Here is a 23,743-nt window from a genome sequence, read left to right on the forward strand (position 1 = left end):
TTGTACCCGCTGTTCATTATTTCTATTTGCTTTAACTACTTTGAAAGTGTAATGGCAGATATTCATGACAGCTAATCTATTTTATGACATTCTTCTCTCAGGAACAATTTTGGGTTTTGCCAGTAAGGGTCACCTTGGGACAGTCCTCAGGAACACCTTGGATTCCTCTGGTCATTGTATCAGTTTCTGCAGATTTTAAGCTTTCATTTATTTCATGTTTTTAGCTGTTATGGTTGCAAAGATGACTTTTAAAATCTGGAACTGATGCACGGTTTTCTGCAGATAGATGGACAAACAATAGATCAGACAGGTGTGAAATATCCTCAGTCATCTCAGTGAAGAGCTCTGAAACATCATAATACCAATTTAAATGCCAACATTAAATATTTTACTGCCAATAATTTTGGCAATAAAAATCTAGTTCGTCTGGGATAGTAGCAGGGCCTGGGGATTGGGGCTGGAGAGCAGAATTGTTGGTGGTTCTTGAATAGAGTCCCATTGTTCGTTTTTTTTTAATGCCATACTCTGATTCATGTTACCTAGGGTAGAAATATGATTTGAAAACTGAGCTAACCTAATCTAAATTGTGCTTACGTACCATAGTGATAGGCACTTTAGATAGATTAAAGTATAGGTATATGCCATATATTGGTGGTTGGGAAATGCATTTTATTTTCCAGAAAAAAATTCAAAGAGAAAAGTTTTCATTTTTTTGTCATTTTCCTCCCTGGTTTTCATTGTAAAACCAACCCCCTCAAAAATTCAGTTTTGGAAAACTGGAACATTTTTGCATTTTGTTTTTTTTTTGTTGCTGTTGTTACGAAAGCCTGAATTTTCTCAACAAAAACATCATTTTTCTCAAAAAAATTCAGTTGATTTAAAAAGGCATTTTTTCATCCAATTTTTTTTTTTGAATGAAAAATGTTTGACAAGCTCTAATGCAAGATAACTGATTATGGCATGTGTGTCAGTACCTGTAGATATCCCTAGATTACCTGGGGAGTGGTAAAACATTCGTGGACAATCAACCTGTGGAACTCATTGCCAGAAGATTTTGTGAAAACCAAAAGTATAACTGAGTTTAAAAAAAAAAATTCGGTACGTTAAGGGAAAATAGGTCCATCAACGGCTAATAGCCAAGATGGTCAGGGATGCAAGCCCGTGCTTTGGGTGTGCCTAAACCTTTCATTGCCAGGAGGGAGCTGAATGACAGGGGATGAATCACTCAATAATTGTCCTGTTCTGTTCATTCCCTCTGAAGTATCTGCTGTTAACCACTGTTGGAAGACCAGATACTGGGATAGATGGACCATTGGTCTGACCCAGGATGTCTGTTCTTATGTTCTTATGATATTGTATATGTTAATATACCCAGCTGTCCCTGAGTTCTAGATGAGCTTAAAGACCATGTTTAATGCTGAAATTGGAAATAAACAAGGATCATCTGAGAGCAAAAGAGACAGGTGATATTGACCATGAAATCGCACTATGTCATGTAGGGAGTTGTGGGGAAGAAGGCAATGTTTGAGCCATGTGATGTTATATTTCCAAGTTTGAAAGCAAAAAGCCAGGCAGAAAGTTTCATTACCGTCTCAGACTGTATTTTATAGTGTGTGGCTGGTAACGGTGCAGCTGGCTCCCTCCCACTGAATACCACGTTACAGATGCCACATGATGCCTGACATGGGGTAGCAGAGAAAAGAAAACCATGAGTCTATCCATGGAGTCACATTATAGTCAGAGAAACACTCTAGAGCTTTTCCATTGACTGCAGTAGCAGCAGGCTTTCTCAAGAGGCAAAATGACTACTCTAAATTACTACAAGGCATAAATGGCTTCCTGAAACTACACACACTGCAAGGAGCCTCTCCACCTGGTGCAGAACTGATGTAAGAGCTCCATGCGTGTCCTGCTCTCAGCATCCCGTGCAGGGGCGCATTGACTGTCCTGCTCTATGGTTATTCTCTGCCTGCCAGGGCCCTTAGAGAGTCTTGGGAAATGGGGTGAAAGATGGCTCTGGGCTGCTGTAACTTCAACAAGGACAAACAGGCACCTGTACCTCTCCAGAATACAGGGAATCCAAAGGTGATTTAAAGCTACCTTTGCTCCCATGCTGTATCTCTACCCCATGCTCAAGAACAGAGTAACTGAGACTCAAGCTAGTAATTGTTTATACAGAGATCCAGCTGCATCCATCAAAAAGAGTGGAATTAGCCTTCCTTATTGGCGTTGAGTTTGGAACTTTCCCCCTTTGGCATATGCTATGCTATGCTAAGCAACCCAGCATAACGACGCCCAAAGCTTTGACTGTTGTGCAGTGTTACTCATGAATTGTTTCAGTGTTTCATGGTTATTTTTGTTTTGTGGCTAGTTTTTAAATAATTCGAATCCAAAAACAAAAGAAGAAGAAAAGTGTTTTCCACTTCCTGTGTGTCTGTCTTTCTAGAACACCAGATCCAAATCCCTTCCCATGTTGGGGATCTAAATTTTAATTTATGGGCTCAGGACCATGTCTATAAGATGGATGTAACTCCGAACATGGAATCCCAGCACTTCCTGAGTACTGGGCAAATTTTGGTTTTAATCTGGATATACACTTCTCATCGCTGGCCCATCTCTGTAAAATGCATTTAAAACAAAATATAGGCTTCAACTCCCTTTAAACTTTAGGGGAAGATCTAGATCTGAACTTCTGAGATCAGTCCTATAGACCAATTTCTCTTATAGTCATAGGCCACAATCTGGCCTGAAGAGAGCGAAACCCAATCTATAATGGATCAAATGCGGGGCTGACTTTTGCCACATGTATCCCATACAGTGCAAATTTTGCTTCACAGATTTGCTGGCTCTTCGCTCACAGATCCTGGAGGTTACTGGGAGAAGTAGGATACGAGTAAGACAATGTCACTCTTTTCCTAATTCCATGTTTATTGGTTGTCCAGTGGGGAAGTGAATCTACTTTCCACCACTACCTTGCATGCCTTATGTCTGACTCTCTTTGATGGAAGCAGTATGAAGAGTCTGAATGCAGCAGGTAACCATCTGGGGGGCTCGTGGAAAGATGATCCCACCTTCAACAGGTGATTTTGGATGGGATGTGGCATCCTCCAAAGACTGTAAACCGCAAGCCAATGTTCAGTATTTCACAGTGGTTCTTAAATGTATCGATTGTTTAACACTCAAGGGCCGCCATGCGTGTTTAAGGATAGGGATTGGATCATGAGTAGGGGAGCTACAATGCAGGGAGAAAATGGCCTGTTACTGGGAGCATGACTGGGTAACGCTTGTATTAAATCTTGGAGCATTCCAAGGGCAATTTCCAGGATCCTGAGCAAACTCGGGCTGAGCTGCATGCTCCGGCATTTGTTAAAACCTCTGTGCCTTCTCCTGACCAGCCCGACTCTTGGTTACTTACTAAACATTACAAGGTGGGTGGGCAGTGAGTCATTCAAAGCGCCTACATATCTAATACACAGTATATCTACACTTACCACTGCACCACTGGGGAAGAAACTGCTTGGAGTGACCTGGGCTGATACTTGAGATGCAGGATTTTACTGGATTTCAGTGGAACAGGATTTCCTGCCATGTCCGGCTCAGCACATAACACAAGAATATAAACCCAGGAAGTAATATGAAGCAGTATTATGTGATGAGGAAGATTCCCCCTCCGGTACCAATGGATCAGTCCATCAAATATTCCATTGCACAAGCTGACATGTCTCTTCTAAAAATAGACATCTGAACATTCAGTCAATGGAGTAATCCAATTGACTGAACATTCTTGGGGGCTTTATCATTTAAATTGCAATAAATCACGGTATGCCACATGCTGTATTGAGTTGCATCAAGTTACACTGCAGCCAATAACATGTGGTAACCAGATTCAATCAGAGTGCCATGATGTAACTGCATTGAAAATTCAGTGCATGCACTGTTTTGTCTAAAAGCTGAAATAAAATGGCCCTTTTTTAAAATTAGAGAAATTTTATTAAAATCCCTGCTGGTGTCGCATTTTGACTTAACTGATATTTGTCCTTTCTTATGCTTTAATTAGTGAGCCTGTTCCAAAGCCCACTGACGTCAATTGAAAGGCTCCCTTTGACTTCAGTGGACTTTGGATCAGACCCATAGAGAGATTTGCAGTAAGATATAAAAGAATCTCTACAGAGCTGTTCTTAGGACAGCTGGACTTATGCAAGGAGACTCTCAGCACTTCCTTGGGGAGACTGTTCTGCAATCTAACAGCTCTTGCCATTAGGAAAATTCTCCTGATATTTAGCCTATTTTTTCCTTTTCTTAACGAAGAGTAATGGAATGACATTATCCTGTGTCTCTTAGGTACCTCCGATTATTCATAATTACATCCCTTTGGACCACCTTAAATATTTTCTCTCCCTCCTTGGTTTAGCATCAGATATTTGTACATAATGGATGAGCATAATCATATTGCTTCCAACATTGTTGTTCCTTAAACAGGAGAGAAACGTCTAAACATGATTGGACCCGATCCTCAGCAGATGTAAGCCATTGTAGCCCCATTGAATTCTACGATGAAATCGACATGTGCCCTTAGCTAAAGACTGGTTGCTCTAGAAAGGGACATGGGGGAGAGAGACTCTTATGAGGATGTAAAACCTTTGAAGTCAATGGAGCTATGCTGATTTACACCAGCTGTGAATCTGGCCCAGTGCATTAATATACTTGTGTAAACCCAATATAGTTCCGTTGACTTCAGTGTGATGGTAACATTTACAGTGGTGTGAATGAAACCAGACTCGTGCATCCTTAGTGGAATTGTAGGTTGACCTACTGTTGGGGTCAAGAATCAGAGAGAAGGGGGGAAATGAGATCTGGTCACCTTCCCCATTATAGGATCCTTCCAAAGGAGGCACTTTAGATGAGGGGAGAAATGCAGCAAAAAAGGACAAAAGAGAAAACGAGCAAGCGAACAAAGAAAAACTCTCGTATTATAAAAACTGAAATCAGCAGTTAAAGGGAAGAAGCTGGCCAGTTAACTTAGCTTAAAGAAAGCTGTATCAGTGAGGGGGTATTTGTAGTGACCCCCTCTAGGAGGCATCTGTGAGGGTAAAAGATTACTCACTTGCACAGGTGCAGTGGGGGGCAGGATTTGGCTGCAGGGAGACACTGAGGGTCAAGTCTGTATGCAATAAAGGAGCTGCTCAAAACAAGACAGTTCACCCTTCTGTGGCCTCTTTCTCAAAGTGCCGGAGAAGTGTCAATCAACAAAGTCTGGTGTCTTAAAGGGGTTTAAGGGAGAAAGTCACCCAACTCCTCTTGGCTTCTAAGTGGGAGTTGGTAGTTCAGCCTGCTTTGGAAAGCCCAGCCTATTCTGCACAGCATCCCTGGGAGGTAAATAACTATTATTAGCCCCATTTTACAGCAGGAGACACTGAATCGCAGACAAATTAAGTGACTTGCCCAAGGTCATCAGAGCGAGGGAGAGGACATGGCAAAACTCCCATTGACTTCAGGACGGCAAGGAGTTCGCCCCAGATCTCCAGCCTCCCACCTTTGTGCTCAAACCACTACTCCAGTATTGAAAGCAATACTGGAATAATCATAAGCTGAAACACAGCGCAGTGCATCCAGCTCTCCTGTGGCTACACGGAGATGTCTCTGCATTGTTGAAAATGTGTTTCCCTGACCTTTACAGCTTGTAAAATCCTAGATAGCTGTAACAGTCCAAGTGACAGAGGCAAAATCCTTGAAAAATGGAGCCACGGGGGAAAAAGTGTCTGTAATTCTTTTAGGCAGAAGGCTTTATGGTGAGCAGCAATTTGAAAGCCTCCAAACAAAAGGGAACTCCATAGGACTTGCTATGTCTTGTGCTTTTCATATTTTCAGGGCAAAAACACCAAGAGAGAAATGCTGATGCTGTATCTTCTCTTAGCTTATTACCATAATGGCCCAGCATGCTAAACTGATTGATTCTGCTATTGCATAGAAGAGAGAGCTCCTCATCTTTCACTTTGTTTTCAGTGATGACATTCTGAGTCTGGGACAGAGGCCTCCACACCAAACGGGCTGAATTTTCAACCGCTGGCACTGAGGTTGAAAACTCTCAGGTTCTTCAGTGCTTAAAATCCCAGTACAAACTTTGATTTTTCAAACCAGATTTTTCAAATTTTGATAGTCAGCACTGAGAGTCCCATTCACACTCAACTGCATCTCTGCACCACTGGACTTCCTCTTCCGTGACTGACGAAACGTCTACACTGCAATAAAAAAACCCTGCGGGACTGGGTCTCAGAGCCCAGGTCAATTGACTCAGGCTCACAGGTCTCAGGCTGCAGGGCTAAAAATTGCAGTGTCAGCTTTCAGACTCGGGCTAGAATCTGGGCTCTGAGACACACACCCCATGCAGGGTTTCAGAGCCTGGGCTCCAGCCCAAGCCCGAACATCTCCACAGCCATTTTATAGCCCTGCAGCTTGAGCCCAAGTCCGCTGATCTGGGCCAGCTGTGGCCATGCCATGCATCTTTTACTGCAATGTAGCTGTACCCTTAGTGACCTACTTATCAAAGTGTGATAATGATCTTTAAAAACACCAGCTCAGACGCAGGAGAGTTGCCTGCTGGCGGGAAAGCAGATCAAACTAACTCAGCAGACTGTTCCTTTCAGTCTTATTCCAAAATTTGTGTTCTCCGTGATTAATAGGTACCCTCAATTCTCTTCAATATCGCACCTGTCGCCATCGTGTCTGAATGCTTCCCATGTATGTGTGTCTTTCTTTTCAGCTTAGGCTGTCCAGATGTCCCAATATTCTTGGGACAGTCCCAATATTCGGGGCTTTGTCTTGTGTAGGTGCCTGTTACCCCCCACCCCCCATACCGATTTTTCACCCTTGGTATCTGGTCACCCTATATCAGCTTAGTATATTTCTGTGAATATTCCATCTTTGCGCCTCTCATTGGGGGACACTATCATTGAGGGATGGAATAGCAATTGCTATGCTCCTAACATACCTACTGACTCAGGTGAGATACTTGCTGTGGCAAAAAGAAAAATAAAATGGGAACAGTCATGTCAAATAAATGCCAACAGTCACATGATCGATTACAATGAGCACTGGAAATTATTTAAAACCAATTTCTTTTTGTAAAAAACAGGTCAGTCTCTCATACTGCATTCTATTAGACAGCCATAGCATAACCTTGGCACCCTATTTGATAGATCTAATATCACTGTATAGTGTTTCTCTAACCAAAAGTTCACTGTTGTAACAATTATCCTTTTGTCTCTGATGATTTGTAAATCTGTTAAAACTTCCCAAATAAATAGATTTTTTTTTAAATCAGAGAGGTCTTGTTAATTTGTAGCTAGACCCAGGACCTAGTTCCAACATGGATCCTGACCTGCCTTCAAGTACGGTAAGTGGATGGAGGGTGCCGTTTCATTCCGTTCTTGCATTCCTGGGCTTGTCTTGGTGGTGGTGGTGGTCTTTTTAACAACATACAAAAAAGAAACGGAAAACACTAGTGCTACCCTGCAGTAGAAATGAAGTGAATCTATGGGAAAGTCTAAAGAATCTCTGAGTGCTAGATTAGATGTTGGATCGCATGCTCATGAAGGGGACTAAGAGTGATGGCCTATAAAGACCTTAAGCCTGGGTGAGCAGGACTAAATGGGTGATGCACCTAGTTCCTCCCTACCTGGAGGAGGTGGGCAGACAAGAGGTAGATTCTTGGCTCTGCCCCCCACGCTCACCCCCAATGCAGCAGCTAGTACATCTGAACTGGGCTGGGTGGTGGTATAATTTGCTGCTTGTATAGGCTACCTCTGACCCTCCCTTTCACTCTCCCAGAGAAGGTGGAAGCAGGGAAGGCATTGAGAATCAGAGGGACATGTATGAGTTATAGTGTCCTTTCAGGGTCACTCCTTTGCTCAGTACTGTGCCTAAAGTGATAATCTAACCCTTAACATCCACCTTTAAGTAACCCATTGGAACGAGCACACTGCTGTACAAAATGCTACAGCTTTGTGATTTTTCTGTGCTACCCTTCAAACTTGCCATGAAAATGATTCCTTTAGGTCCAAGAGGGGATGGAGAATGAAAGAAAGCAGGAAAGGGGAAAAAAATAGAGATGGAGCGTAAGGAAAGATTGGTTGCTTCAGTTCTACTGATTCTGATCACACTGAAGCTGTGACGGAGTGCTGGGAACCAGTAGCTGAGCTAGCACTCTGGTCACTTAAGCACAAATTCATTTTGCCCCGGGTTGACCTGACAATGCCTAATTAGTAGATTAGAATGGGGTAGGGGTGAACTAATGAGCAAATTGGCTCATTAACACAGGAGGTATAAGAAGGCAGAGGAAGTGCAGGGGAGGGAGGCAGGCTAGAAAAGCCAGAGCCAGGAAGGATCTCTGGGTAGAGGTATTGCTTCCCTCCCCTTGGCAGAGAACTGAAGAGAAACTGAAGCTGTACATGAGGTGGCGTGTGGATCAGAAAGGTGGTGGGAAATAAATAAACTGCTCTGGGATGTTTAACAACTAAAGGTCTCAGAGTCTGTGTAGCCAGAGCAGAAGTCAGGAGCAACGATGTCGGCCTGTCACAGAAGCCAGTGGCCAAATGTCCATTGATTTCCGTAAGAAAAAAAGCAGGGCCGAGCCCTTAATCTACAGTGTTTGAATTGTTTGTTAAATTTCCAGAAAGGCTCCCGTGATATCTTGGAACTTTGTTGAATTTTCAAAATGTCAATGGACGGCATTAGGTCCTTGAAAGATGCTGTCTCCCCTGCCCCTTTCTAGAGAAACTAATCACTAGCTCTCAGTGCACGTGGGTTTTGGCACTGGGTGCAGCGATATTCTCTTTGTATGTATTATTTCTTTAGTTACGTGGAGAGAGAGGCTATAGCAGGGGTGGCCAACCTGTGGCTCTGGAGCCACATGTGGCTCTTCAGAAGTTAATATGCGGCTCCTTGTCTAGGCACCGACTCCAGGGCTGGAGCTACAGGCATCAACTTTCCAATGTGCCAGGGGTGGGGGGTGCTCACTGCTCAACCCCGGCTCTGCCACAGGCCCTGCCCCCACTCCACCCCTTCCCGCGCCCTCCCCTGAGCCTGCCGTGCCCTCGGTCCTCCGCCTTCTCCCCCACCCCCAGAGCCTCCTGCATGCCACAAAACAGCCAATCGGGAGGTGCAGGGAGGGAGGGGGAGGCGCTGATCAGCGGGCCTGCCAGTGGGTGGGAGGCACTGGGAGCAGGGCTGGGGAGCTAATGGGGAGAGTTGCTGACGTATTACTGTGGCTCTTTGGCAATGTACACTGGTAAATTCTGGCTCCTTCTGAGGCTCAGGTTGGCCACCCCTGGGCTAAAGCCACAAAATTCAACATTCAGATATGGATCAGAAATGTCTCCTAACTTTGAGGTGTTGGGAACTGGGCTTTTGAAGCTGTGTCCCGATAGGGGGTAATATTTAGGCTGGCTTGCAATGTTATGGTTATTATCTGGCTGTGAGGACTCCCAAGGCACTGAGTGTGTTTGGGGAAAGGGAAGTGTTTTACGGATGTATTTAGCTAAGCTGCACTGATACTATGCTATTTTGTGTCATTGCTGTCGTGACTACCATCCCGTCCCATAAAGCAGGCTCTGGGTAGAATAATAATAGTAGTTTGTATTTCTGTAGCATCTTTCAGCAGAGATTCTCAAAAACCTTTGCAACCGGTTCTCCCCAAATCTCTTCCATGGCAAGAAGTAGAAAATTATCCCTCTTTTGCACACCAGACAACTGATAGATACAAGGGTTAAGTGATTTGCCAAAGATTACACAGTAGGTCAGTGGCAGAAGAGACTCTAGGTCATCTGATGCTTTGTCAAATACCTTAACTCATGGGAAGAGAAAATGCTTGTATGGTTATGTCATAAAACAAAAAATGAACTAATTGTGCCAAAAAAAATTAGACAAAAAGGTGGATCCGGTGGATTATACAGTGTAATTCATTTTGCCTGCATTTGTTGATCCACGGTTGGATAGGTAGATTTTTTTCTGTAGCTGCATCACTGGCAGCCCACTAAAAGCTGGCTAATAGTTTGTCATTACCTTTGATGGTTACTGAATGACCATACCTGGGAGTTAACTCTCTTGTATGGTCTTCCCATAATGATAAAGTGGTTCTTTTAAGAATTCGATGACTTGCCAAAAATCTATTATTGCACAAGTCTACAGCCCTTTCCAAAATAATTTATAGGACAACTGTGCTATGAGTGACTAAAAAGCACAAGAAAGACTCTCATTTAATATCAGCTGTCCAATCCATTTTACCTGTCTATGCATTTTTAATGTGCCCATCACCGTAGTATAGAGATGTCATAGATATAAGAGCAGCATTTATTTTCTTTTAAAGAACCATATTCTCCACTCCTCCTATTTTCAATGCTGCTGTCTTCCATGGGTAGTTCTTGTGTGCTTGTCTCCACCACACGTTCTGCTGGACAGCCTGCAGCCAGCTTGCACAAGACAGATGTGTCTAACCTTGCTCTCTGAAAATGGTGAACAAGAGTTAGATTCAGCCTGAACTCTGGTGAAGAGGAACTCCACAATCAAGAGCCTGACACCAAGAATGTCTAGTTCCCCTGACTTTGTGTTTCGCTCTGGGCTCTATCTGCCCTCATGTGATGAGCTGTATTAGGTCTTGTGCATGTTTTTGTTGGTATAACCTAGGGTGTGAATTTCATCTGATTATATCTATATGTTACTTGGGAAGGAATTTAAGCTAAACCAAAAAAAGCCTAATTGTTTTCATTATTAATATAGATGAACTTTCCATGCAAGTATTAACAAACCTTATTCGTAACCCACATTTGTTACTTTTGAAAGGTCTGTTTCCGTTTGGTCTACCTCTTATCATTATCAGCATATTAATTTTGTTCCATTTCCCCAACTGGTAACCAGAGGTTATAAAATCTACATCCCCCCCACCTCCTGATTGAGAGAATTTCCCATCCTTTACTTTTCCATCTCACTAATGTTGGAAGAATCCGTCCTTTTCCAAAACAGAGCTATTACAAATCTGGCTGTTACTAGTAAGTGCTATTAATGGGTCTTTCCTCAGGTCTGTCACCTCCTCTGGACCGTCAGCTAACAGAACTGCAATGGGTTGTATGTGTGTAGCTTAACTTTAGTTAACTTGAAAATTCTCTTTGTTGTTTTCCACCAATATGCTATTATCTTAGGGCATTTTCACCATATGTGTGGAAAGGTCCCTATTCCTTCACATCCTCTCTTTTTTTATATATTTTCCTTAGCTTGAATGGAGCGAAGTACGATCGATAAAGTACTGTGCTCTTATACCGGAAAAAGTGTGTCCACATGGGGATTTTCCTGGTATAACTTCTATTATCAACAAGGCCTAAGCAGGATTAGATCGACAGTCCTTAGTACAAAGGGAGAGTGATTGTCTAGTGGTTACAGCAGGAAATAGTCATGATCGGGTTAGCTAGGTTACCCAGAGTATTATGGGATGAAGATATGCTCCACCCTTCCCTTACTTCCTGTTTAATCAGTCGGAAATTCCCCCCTACACACACACACACACACACACACACACACACAGTTGTGATGCAGTCAGGTAAAGCAGCATGTTCCCAGGTGATTTGTTATTTTTGTTGCACTGAGCTGTCTCTTTACAAAAGCCAGGATTTTGGATTCTTGCTTTCCAACTTCAGCTCTGCCTTTTAAATTGCCTTGGGGCAAATCGCTTCGGCCCAGATTGTCACTAGTAGCCTCGGTTGTTGGGTGCCCAGCTTTGGACACCTGTGGATTGCCTCTCAGAGGTGCTGGCTACACTCATCGCTCTGTGTCTTTAATTAGCTTTGATTAGCAGGCCCAAGGAGTCCTATACTGGACACCCAACAAAGGAGGCTCCCAACATTTGAGGTGATTTTAAAAAATATTTCCTTTCCTTTCCCCCACATTTTCCATCTTCAAAAGGTGATATGAACACTTCAGTCTCCCCCACAGTGGTGTTTGTAAGGCTGAAATATTTACCGCTAGCCATTTGTAAGGGGCAGCATGTAGCTGTGATCACCCAGATGCTGACCAGGGAATGAATTGTGACTCAAAAAGCCCCATTTTGGTCTGTGATTCCTCCTTTGCTTCAGGGGAACAGTGAGCTGCATCCATGTACAGCACTCCTCTGTACCAGCTCAGCTGTGCTGACCAGCAAGTGGGAAGATGGGAGTCCACTGCCCATCCATCAGCATGGAGAGGCTGCCAAAGGCTAGTCTTTCTTCCCCAGCCATCCTGGGATGCAGGTAAGCTATGCAGGGCAGAAGGCGTGCATTACACCTCCTCTTACTCTGCTGTGCTGGCAGTAGGGTGAGTCACAATCTTGCCCTGAGTAATTATAAAACTCTTTGAGATCCTTGCACTCTACCAATGGTGAATATTATTGTTTCAGATATCATACAGCACGATAATTGTTCCCCACCTTGAGCTCTCCTTCAAGCTTAATGCATAAAAAGATGACAGCCCTGCTTTCTAGTCATGAGCTGTAATTTTTTGAAGTGGTCTCTCCCCATTCTAGCTCTTTATATCAGGTGGTACCAGAGTTCCACGTTTGCTAAAGAGAGCCCCCAGTCACGAAGTTTGGGTCCTCTGGCATTGTATCTAAATGTGGTCTCCCCCATCTTCCAGGGTGGTGTCACAGGGCTCACTGACGGCTAGCGGTGCCTCCTGTAGGCCGCCTGGGAATTAGCTCTGCCAGACATTGCACTCCCCCTCCAGCAGTGTCTTCCCCTGTGCTGTCTCACCCTGCGGCCCCTCACAGTCAAGGGACTGCAGTCACCTCTTTGTCACTTAGCCCTCTGGCCAGGTCACTAATGTCCTTCCCTTCCGGGGAAGGCAAAGTCCTTCCAGACCTGCTGTCTGGCTAGCATCTCCAGTGCCCTTGCCACTGGCTGGTAGGGGACCCCAGGCCCACCCACTACACTGGGTTCCAGCCCAGGGACCCTGTAAAAAGCAGCCAAAGTCTCTGCAAAGTCCCATCCCTTGCTGCTGTTTCCCTGGGCTTCTTCCTACTTATCTGGCTTCCCCTCTCTCTGGGTTTGCAAGCCTCCCAACTGACTCACTCCACTCAGGGAGTGGCTGCAGGCTACTACCCTGGCATGCCAGCACAGCACCACCCCCTGGTCTGTAGCCAGCTTCCCAGCTTTATAGGCCCCACCTCTTCCTGCACAGGTGAGCCTGCATGCAATCAATTAGTTCCCTGCTCCCTGGCTCCCCCTCTAGGTGTACCCTGGGAAATTAATTGGCCGGCTTGGCCATCTTGACCCCTTCCAATCCTGTGTGGGGTGGACACCCCACCATGGGTGGTCAGATGAAGGGAAAAATTCTCTGCAAGAATGAGTAGTCAAAACTCCATTGAAGTCAATGGGTTTGTGCTCATTTACGCCAGCAGTCAATTTGGCCTGGTGCATTCTGGACTGGTATGAGCCGTTTTTGAGGAAGAGAGAACAAATCATAACATCTGGAAATGGACCAGACCTGAATTTCATAGGAGTTCAGATATGCTGTTTGGGTTTGGACCCATTTCTTATACGAAACAAATTATATATTTCCATGTCTTTTTCTCTGTATCAAACCCGCTCGTTTGAACACAGGATCAGTCATGAATATTTTCACTTTCATAACAGAACGGATCCAATAGCTCCTAAAAATTAAAAACCCACCTACCATAATTGCTTTCTTTTTGAACTCCTTGCAGTAGGTCCCAGTAATTTAAATAAACATTGCATGAGTTTTGCAGCTCATAAAGACTAGAGGTGGCATTCTTTGTTTGGTTTCTGGGATCCCAGTGTCAAACTTGTCTTCTTTGTTGGAAGATTAATAGAAGTTTGGGTTTGGCAAGGAATCATGATATGAGAAAGGACATCACTTAGCAGATACTTAAAGTGCGGTCAGGCTCTGAAAATTGACTCTTAGAAATGACATTGTGGTTTTCCATATTTATTTTCTCTCCATGACTTCCAGAAACAATCTGCTGAGTTAACAGATCTAAAGGTGATTTGTCAAACTGCCAACCCTACAAACTCAGTCTGGGGTCTGAAACCCCAACCCTCTTTTTTGGTGCCTCTTCCATTGTCATCGGTAAGAGGAATTCCACAATCTGAATTGAGTTGACAATTTTGTTGATAGACGCGTGAGGCAGAGTAGACTCCAGCGCGCACTCCCACAGCTGCATTGACTCTTCAGGGCTATCAAGAATAACAACTTGTTTGGGTCATTGGCAGAGGTAACGCAAAGACACCCAGGGAGAAAACTGTAAAGTAGGGCTAGGATAGGACATTGGTAAAGACAGTGGCCTGATACTTGGTTCAATTCCCAGCTCTATGACAGACTTCAGTATGACCTTACAAAATCATTACCGCTCTCTGTGCCTCAGTTCCATCACTGTGAAGTGGAAGAATATTTCCTTATGGTCACCTTTTGCCTACCTTCTCTTTCTACATATATGTACAGCGCCTAGCACGATCGGGGCTCCAATCTCAGCAGATATTATAGTACATGGGTACAGGAGTGGATTTACCATGAAACAAACTATGTGATAGCACGGGGCCCCCAACAACAGGGTGGGGGCCCAAAATGCAGGACAAATATCTGACTAGCTGCCCCTGAGTCCTGGCCGGCGGCGCAGGAGGGCTCAGGAATATGAAGGAAAAAAGAATGAAAAACGGGGCGGGGGGGGAGATAAGAGGGAATGTTCCTTTTCTTGGCTGGGTTTCCAAGGGGGGACCCTGAAAATGAAGCTGCGCACAGGGCCCCACTAACTCTAAATCCGCCACTGCATGGGTAAGTTCCACAGAGGCTAAGGTGGAGGAAGCTCCAGCCCCAAGCAGTGGCACCGAAGGAATGCTACGCCAGCAGTAGCCTCCTTTGCTCTTTCGGCCGTGACTGGTGGATCTATGCAGCAGTGGCCCCAACAGCCTCTTCTCTTTCCCCACCTTACCCTGTGTGAATCTGCCTTGTCCAGGTGGGCTTCACGCCACACATGGGCATGGCTCTGCCGCATGGACTCCACAGATCCATACTGGCTCTCCAGAGTCCCCACCTTCAGTCCCTCAGCTAATGCATCTGGTGTTCTCATGAGGCTTGGAAGAGTGGAACATATATATATATATGGGGCAGGGGAGCAGAATTCCACCCCCCCATTTTAAAGCTCGGTAGATTCTTGAATTCCGTACATTAAATGTATCTTTGAAGCTACTTGAATATTTCTGAAACAAAGACGTGTAGTGAAAACAAAGATAAAACCTCTAGGCAAATGGCATCTGGAATTACAAGAGACAGACAGACACATACGACACACTACTGTAATTTTAATTGCCTGCAAGCTAACCCCCTTTTCCCCCCACTGTCTTTCTCCTCCCCCCCGCCCCTTCTCTCTTCCCTCCCTCCTATTCCTCCCTCCCCCCCCATGCGAGTTAATCTGTTGGCTACATTCTCAGCTTTTCTTTTGCTTCTGGTTTCATTTTCAGATGACAAAATTCAAGGCACACAGCTCTGCTGTCTGGTTGCCACGGCAACGGCAGCCTATTATCGTACCTTGTCATTCATCAAGAAAGAATTGCACTTGACAGAGATAGACCAAAATGCTTGCAGTTTGCAGCATTAAAAAAAAGAGAGAGAGAGAGAGAGAAAGAAAGAAAAAAACTGTTTTCTTTTCTTCCAAGTGTGTAAAAGGCCTTTAATGCCTATTTAGTTACATGTTATATTTAACATTGCTTATTAGACGCAGTGGTGATTGTCAATACTTATAGAAATAGATCTTTCCTCTTCAAAAATATATTTCAGTAAATTTCACAGATCTGTCTTACTTCATTCTTTCAAGTCTCCCCCTCAGCCCTGATGCAGAATATAAAAGGAAATGGTTAAATGATACCTGTTTTGCATGTTGAATTCTGAGTGACCACACAAATGCTGCTTTTCTGCTTAATTATGCCTTGTGTTGGTTAGCCTTCTTTCTCTCCTTCTAATACTCAAAAATAATTAGCAGGATACATAATTGAATTTTATCTTGAATTGATTTAATTCTTCAAGTGCGTGATGCCTGTGGAATATAGGAGCTTGGAAAGAAAATACGTGTGCATGTGTTTATATATAATATATGTGTCGGTGGAGATTGCTCTGAGCATAAAATCTGTAATCACCCTTTCTAAAGTTGGACCAGTCCCAAATTCATTGTTCTTCAAAGGCAGGAAAAGGTAATTACGTGTTGTTTTGCCTACCTCATCTTTGCCATTTGAATTAACCCAAATTAATTCCTGAAATATGTAGCCTAATACCTTTTTGTTATTGAATGCAACTTATATGTTGAAACTCCTAGAATTATTATTTTTAAGTCTGACTATATTCCTATTAACTATATGGTGGGTTCAATATCTGTAATAGGGTTTGCTATTTTTAAAAAGGTTTTGAACCACAGTGTTCTCTTACATTGGTCAATTTGCTTGTTAAAGGTGGGATATGTTGTAAAATACTTGTATTGGCCATGTGGTATTTTAAGTACATATCCTCTTTGCTTGAGTTTTGAATCTCGGATTGTTGAATCTTTTGTCCCAGAGATCAGAAAAAGAGGAAAGAGAGATAGTGAAGGAGGAAGATAGAGTGCACTTAAAAAAAAAAATCCTTGCACAGATTCTCCTGTGAGCTCTGTTTATTTTCAATAAGTGTTATAATCAGCCTTCAGGTCTGAGGTGCCATGAGCTTTTGAAGATCACTTTCTGCTCCTCACCAAAAAAGAAATCTGCGTGCTGCTCTCTTTTGATATTAAAGCCTTTTCCCTACACCAACTCCCACATGGGTAAGGGATACAAAGGAAAAGTACACAGTTGTGATTGCCCAAAATCAAATGCAGATCTTTTCATTAGAGAGGTGCTCAGTGCATGCTAGCTGGGAAATTCTCCAGAGGACACATTCTTACCATTTCAAATTTACAAACCTAGGACACTTCTTGACATGGATCTCAAATTTATTTGCAGCCCCAAAACAAAAAAAGGCAGAGAGAATGAGATGCACTTAAATGGTTAGTTCCTAGAGCCACTTCTGAACTTTTTAGTTTAATATTGCCACAACACCAGTGTTCATTTCCTGTTCAACTTCAGCCCTACCTTTTGATTTTTAAATCTCCCTTAGGCTAGTGGTTTCAGCAGACAAAGAAATGAACAGGCAGAAACAATTAAACTAGCAGATACAGTGAAAACCAACACCACAGCACTTTCACAGAAATTGCAGCATATGAACAAATTCTGTCATGGATTTGATGTTCTAGCAGTCAGTCTTATCCTTACTGGTTTTTCCAGCCTTCCTTTTGGCTAGAGGAATTCTGTTTTCCCTTAGGACCTCATAAATACATACAGGCACTGAAAATATTTTATGTGTATATTAATATTACATGATAAACTTGGGGGAGAAGAGAAAAATCCTAAATCTAGATCTTCTTAATTGCAAAATGGCTCCTTAAACCCTTTTTAAATGTCCACATATGTCTTTAAGAAAAATTGGAATTTGGAATGTTTATACAGCCCTGCACAGTGCAAGTTAGCTATCCTTTAAATTAGCGATTCAAGTTGGTTTACAGCCTGAAAAGTCTGTAACAAGACACAAGTGTTATCTGTTAAGAAAGAAATGGATTTTTTTTATTGTCTGTGTGTCTGTGCTATTAGACAGACTGGCAGCCAAAATGCCAGCTATAAAAGCACTTTCAGTAGGAGGGGGAGGCTACTGGGCATTAACAAAGAAATAATTAACTCACTCAAAAACTAGCCTTTATCCATCACTGCTTTAGACTATTTATTTATCTTGCCCAAGTATTTATGTATCTGTTGATCAACTCCTGCCACACTTAGGGAAAAATTCCATTTAAGTCAACACATAGCTCTTTTATAGTACTTTTCATCCATAGATCTCAAAGCACTTTACAAAGAAGGTCAGTGCCATTATCCCCCATTTTACAGATGGAGAAACTGAGGCACAAAGAGGTAACGTGATCACACAGCGGACCGGTGACAGAGCTGAGTCAAAGTCCAGTGCTCTTATCTATGTTACTGGGTATTCTTAACTCTACATTTTGATATGTGTACAGAAAAGTTGTCCTAACCATGCAGCTGGTAATGTTAATAGATTCACAGATGTTTTTAAGGCCAGAAGGAACTACTATGATTATCTAGTCTGACCTCCTGCACAACCCAGGCCAGAGAACCTCACCTACCATCCAATGCTGTGGCAGCCACTTTAGTTTTATTTGAACTCTGGCATATGGGAGATGGTTGATTCTCCGAAGTCAAGCTTTGAGAGCACATTTGGCCCTTCTTCCAGCTTTGAAGTCAGCCTTGATCTATGAAAACGGTTCCAGTTGCAGATATGCTTTATAAGGGTCCGACTCAATAAAAAGCCAGTCCTGTTCTGGCAGCGTGGCGGTCCCATGCAAGCCTCTAAAAATGGACTTTCCAGGCGAGGAAAGCTGTTACAGGAACTGAGCTGAGGTTGCACTGGGTGAGAGTCAGATGGAGTTTTACTGAATCCAGCCGCCGCTGTCGGCACAATAAACCACCTCTTGTAAACCGAAACCTTTTTGGCTGGTTTTCTTTCTGCATTTTAGTGAGGGTGGGTTTATTTATTTATCTCCCCTCCCCTCCCCCCCCCGGCTGTTGTGAAAATTTGAAGGCTGCTGTTAGTAAACTTAAAACACTATATATAAAACCACAGCATGATGTGAGCTTACCTGCAGTTCAAAGGAGATGGGAGGTGACAGTAGTACTTGAGTGTGTCTGAAATTAAAATGTCATGGCCCCGATTCTGACCTTTACTCATGATGAGTAACATCTTACTCCCTGAGTAATCACTTTGAAATTCCTAAAGCTACTCTGAGTAAGGTGCTACTATAGGATTACTCACAGGGGGATCATCCCATTCTGATCCCTTTTCTCATGCTACACAGAACCTTTCTCTGCACATAGTCTCATTAATTTCAGTGGGACTACTTGTAGAATAAACTACTATTCAGTGTGAGTTAGGGGTGTCAGAATTTGGATCCAACTATAGTATGATTCATCTCAATTCAGTGTTTCACAATCAGGGTCTTAAGAATTGATCCACTGAATTTTGCTGCAGGAATGACTTTGGGATTTGGCCCAATGATAATATTTCACATTCACATAGCACTTTCAATCTGACCAGATGTCAAAGCACTTTAATAAAATGAGTATTTTTTTTTATGAGCACAAGTAGGGTGGAGACAAGGCAGCGATGAAGCTGGTGGGCCGAGGAAGCAACGGGCATTACGGAAATGATCTCTCCTCCACCACTGAGTAAGTAGCCTACCAGTCCCCTTTGGCCAAAAAAGTTGTAAATGTAGGGATGGTTTTGGATCCCAAATAGCTCCTAGATTCTTAGGTTGCATTAGTGGCTAGTGTTAGCTTTTTTTTTAAAGGGGAATGTGGCCATTTCTCTCTGACATGCATACCATGCCTTGGTGACCTGCAGACTGGATAGCAGCGATGGCTCTGCATGGGGTTAACCTTGAAGACCACTGAGCAGCTACAGCTTATGCAAAATGTGGCTGCCTACTTGCTTGCTGGTGTTAGCCAGAAGGCACATCTCATTCCAGTTTCCTAAAGACAGCCCTGGCTCCATAGTTACTCCAAATCAAAGTACTTTCTCTGGGTATTTAGCTGGGTCCTGGATGCTTGAGGGAGCCTATCCCTATAGGCCCTCTATGGTGGCTGAGGTCAGCTGGGACACTTTTGATGACAGTTCCCCAGATATACTAACCCAGGAACTGTCAGCAAAAGTGTCCCAGCTGACCTCAGCCACCATGGAGGATACTGTCAGTGCAAGTCCCCCAATTCACTTCCAATCCTGGTCCTGAGTTCAAGATAGCCTTTTTTTAAAAAAAAACCTCAGACTTGTGCTTGAGGAGGGCATTTGTGGGATTAGTGTACATTTTGTTGGTAGGTGAACTCCGTTAAAATCTAGGAGAGGCTTTTTCACACCATGCATAATTAATCTGTGGAACTCATTGCCCCAAGACATCACTGAAGACAAAAGATCAACAGCATTCAAAAAGGGTTATGCATTATATAAATAATAAGAACCTCCACAGCTACATAAGAGTTTAAAGCTTCAGGTTTGACCTGCACAGTCTTTAATGACATAGGACCAGCCTAGATGGGATACCAGCTTTCCCCCCATGCAATGCTGCACAGCTGAGGTCAGCACAGGCCCTTGGTTTAACAAAGAGGGAAGTGATCGTCGGGCATTCTCTGTGAGGCCCTTTGAATTGAGAACTCGGTGGTCCAAAATAGCCCTAACCCCTTGACAGTTAGGGATGCAAAGCTCATTGATTCTCCCTAGCTTTGGGGAGGGAGGAGACAGGAGGGAGCTGAGCAGTGATGATAGTGAGGAGAGGTGGTGCTGCTTATTTTCTATTTGGTCACTGCAGGTTAGGTTTGAGATGAGGTTAAATGAGTGGATTTGTAATTCATCAGAATTTTTGGCAAGGGAAGGTGGCTAGGGCCTGGAATGGATATTTGTAGTGGATGTTTCTGCATTAAATAAAATAAAATGGGCTACGGATATGTAATGGTTTTAAATCCTGCAAGCATGAGGCCCTAAACCAGTCCCTTCATGCTTGGCGTTAGGAAAACCCATCCCCGAAGGGCAGATTATTCCATTACTGTCCATTATGGTAGTCTCTTGCTCCTCCCTCTGAAGCAACTGGTGCTGGCTAGTGCCAATGACAGGAGATGGACCATTGGTTTGATTGGATATGGCAAGGCTTGTGTTCCAAAGTCTTGTGGGTTATTTTTTTCAAAACTGTACAGCATCGGAGCGGGGCCCCTCGTTTAAATTAAATAAATTATTGTATGTCTGTCTTAATCACTTCATCAAACACTAAGAAATACAATGGGATGCATATTCCAATCTCTGTCAGTGACTCATTGTGTGACTCTGGAGTCAAATCCCGTAAGTCAACTTTAAATTTAAAAACTATGTCTAGTAATGATCAAGTCAGGTACTCAAAAATTAAGGCACACAGATTAATGGACAGTGTGAAATTTTTGACCTCAGCCTTAACTGAGCCTAAGTTAATACACACATAAAATGGGTCTTTTTTTTTTCTGCTTTACCATTCCTCACAGATGGGTGCAAGGCTCATTTGAATTCATGCTCATAAACATTTACAATTAACCGAACCCTATTTTTATACTGGGGCAAACCAACCCACCACATTCAAACATCCTCAGATTTTTGGAAAGTTTGCTTTGCAGTTTGGAGCCAGATCCAAATGTCATGGGTCAGGAATCAGTTTACTAATTAGATGCAAAACTATTTCCAGACAAAATATCTACAAAATTTTAATGAGGCACCAGAGTGGGTTGTTGTGGTCTCTCTGTCTCTTTCTGTTTTATAGCTATCAGTTGAACCTGTTAAACTGTAAGTAACTTTTTGTTTCATCATCATCATCAAAGCATTTTGGCAGCTATTCCAACTGGATTTCAGAGCTTCTCCATCTTTTCCTCAAATTCTTGTTCTCACTTTATTGTTGTGTTAAAAGCCTGTATCTGATTCCTCCTAGAGGGACTCTATTAGCTCCCAGAAAGAAGATGCCTGATCAGAAGAGGCGGCTGGTTAGACCCACTAGTAACTGCTGGATTACCACACGCTATACACTTACTTTAAAAAGATCCTACTGAAAAAGCGACACAAGAGACAGAACTTGGAGGCTTCAAAAGTGAACAACCGAGAGAATGAAAAGCCCTTCACTGTCTTCTATACTCTTTTTGTTTGATACAACCTGACTACATTAAGCACCTCTGCATTATATTAACATGTTCTTGACTAGGAGTGGGATTTTTCAGAATAGCCTCCGGGAGTTACGTGCCAATGGGAATTGAGTGTCTAACTCCTTTAGGCTTATTTTAAAACCCCAGACTTCAACTGCTGTATTAATTTTCTGACTTTTGATTTTTGTTGCAATTTGGGAGTTAAATGAAGAAACCTGGAAAAAAGTCAACTGAAGTTTGGTATGGTTTTTGACCAGTTCTGTTATTGATAAATGTTCCTCTATGCAACCCAAAGAAAAGAGTAGCCATAACTGCTGTTGTAAATGCCCTTGTTTCGTCCTGTCTGCAGTTTTAATTTTCAGGACATAGTGGGCTGCTGATCTTGCTCCTGTAGTTTTGCCCTCACAGATACCTGCAGGTGCACTTTGTACTACTTAGATGCCTATGCATTATTGCCAGCCTCAGGCCTTCCAAAACTGTGAGATTATCTTAAAACTCATGAGATTTTTTTTTAAATACACATTTTGGATTTGCTTTATTTGCCTTATAGTTTTAGAATATTTAGGTTACACTTGGGTCACATTTTCAACCTTTACTCTGCAACCATAAGGGCTAGAATTTTTTTTTTAAAAAATAAAAGATGAGATTATCACATAATTACATGATTCCAGGAGCTGGATTTCAAGAAAAACACCAAATATTGTCAGACTCATGATAAGATCAAGAGACTTGGCAACACTGTCTATGGTATCAGATAATTAGACATCTAGGGACTATAAAATGTGTCTACAGAATTACATCCAAGGACTTGAGTTCACAATTATTTGTGGTTGCACCAATGCTGATGCTAAATAGGAGGCCAAGTTGAGGCCCATCTGATGATCAGGGTATTGGATATTTTTGACATATAGATGTATGTTTTTGTAACATCAGAAATGAATTGTTTTGCAAGATTTTTGGTATTATTATTGAAATATAAAACAATAAAACTATGTTTTGTTTACCTTCACAAATCTCCTTGGTCTTGTTTTTGGGCTTGGCCATTTAAATTGTATTTATATTAAGGTAGCATCTACAGATTAAAGCCCCCTTGCAATATGCATACTATAGACATAAAGTAAAAGACAGTTCCTGCCTTAAAGCATTTACAGTCGATCTGCAAGGAAGGGGGATGGGATGCATGTGCCTACATAAGCCTCGTTGCTCTCCAGTGCATGGCTGCAGGAACCCTTCATGTGAAGTGTGTTGCAGTATTAAGGCTGTAAAAAAACAGGGTGAAATACCAAAGTCCTTACCTATAATTTACTTAAGCAAAATTCCCATTGATTTCAGTGGGCATTTAGATGAGCAAGGACATCAGGATTTGGCCCATGATCAAGTTCAGATTTTGTGAGTGAGAATCAAAAGCCACTATCAAATCAGTGTCTTAAGCAAAAAACAAAACAAACAAAACCCAAATGCTTGGTGTTTTAAAATGGAAAATACATGGAACAATAAATATTTTTCTCCAAGATGACAGGTATGCTTTCCCCCCTGCTCCTCCCACACACAAGTGCAACAGCAGAATAGTTACAGCACAGATGGATTTTGACATTGCCCACCCCTCAGGGCAGAATAACTTTTCCTTCCAGTTCAGGAAAAAAAGGACATTCTGTGGAATAAACAGATTTCTCTAAAGAAATCCTGCACCCAGGGCAAAGTCCCTATTGATTGCAAGGAATGCAGGATCGGCCCTCACCTCTTACATGTCTAGAAAAACACTGACTTCACATCTCTTTTTTATTTTGCCTTTAAAAATGCCTGTTAATTAACAAGTGCTATTAAAAGCACATGTGATTTATTAAGAAAGAATTTACCCTGCAGGGCTTGGGAAGGCTTTAGATTGATTGTTCATTATTGGCCAAATCCTGAGAGGTTCTGAGCACCCACAGTTCAGTGTT

The 23,743-nt window shown here is 42.7% G+C and overlaps 1 long non-coding RNA gene across 3 annotated transcripts in view; it reads left to right on the plus strand.

The window, feature by feature from the left end:
* LOC141976064 (uncharacterized) overlaps positions 1-22,747 on the plus strand; it is a 127,781-nt gene extending 105,034 nt beyond the window's left edge. For all 3 annotated transcript variants that reach the window (XR_012636056.1, XR_012636058.1, XR_012636057.1), the window contains 3 exons: positions 12,120-12,272; positions 19,237-19,325; positions 21,596-22,747. This is a non-coding gene — a long non-coding RNA (uncharacterized LOC141976064). The remainder of the gene's footprint in view (positions 1-12,119; positions 12,273-19,236; positions 19,326-21,595) is intronic.
* Positions 22,748-23,743: the final 996 nt, after the last annotated feature.

This window comes from Natator depressus, chromosome 22, assembly GCF_965152275.1.
Source record: "Natator depressus isolate rNatDep1 chromosome 22, rNatDep2.hap1, whole genome shotgun sequence".
Taxonomy (NCBI): Eukaryota; Metazoa; Chordata; order Testudines; family Cheloniidae; genus Natator; species Natator depressus.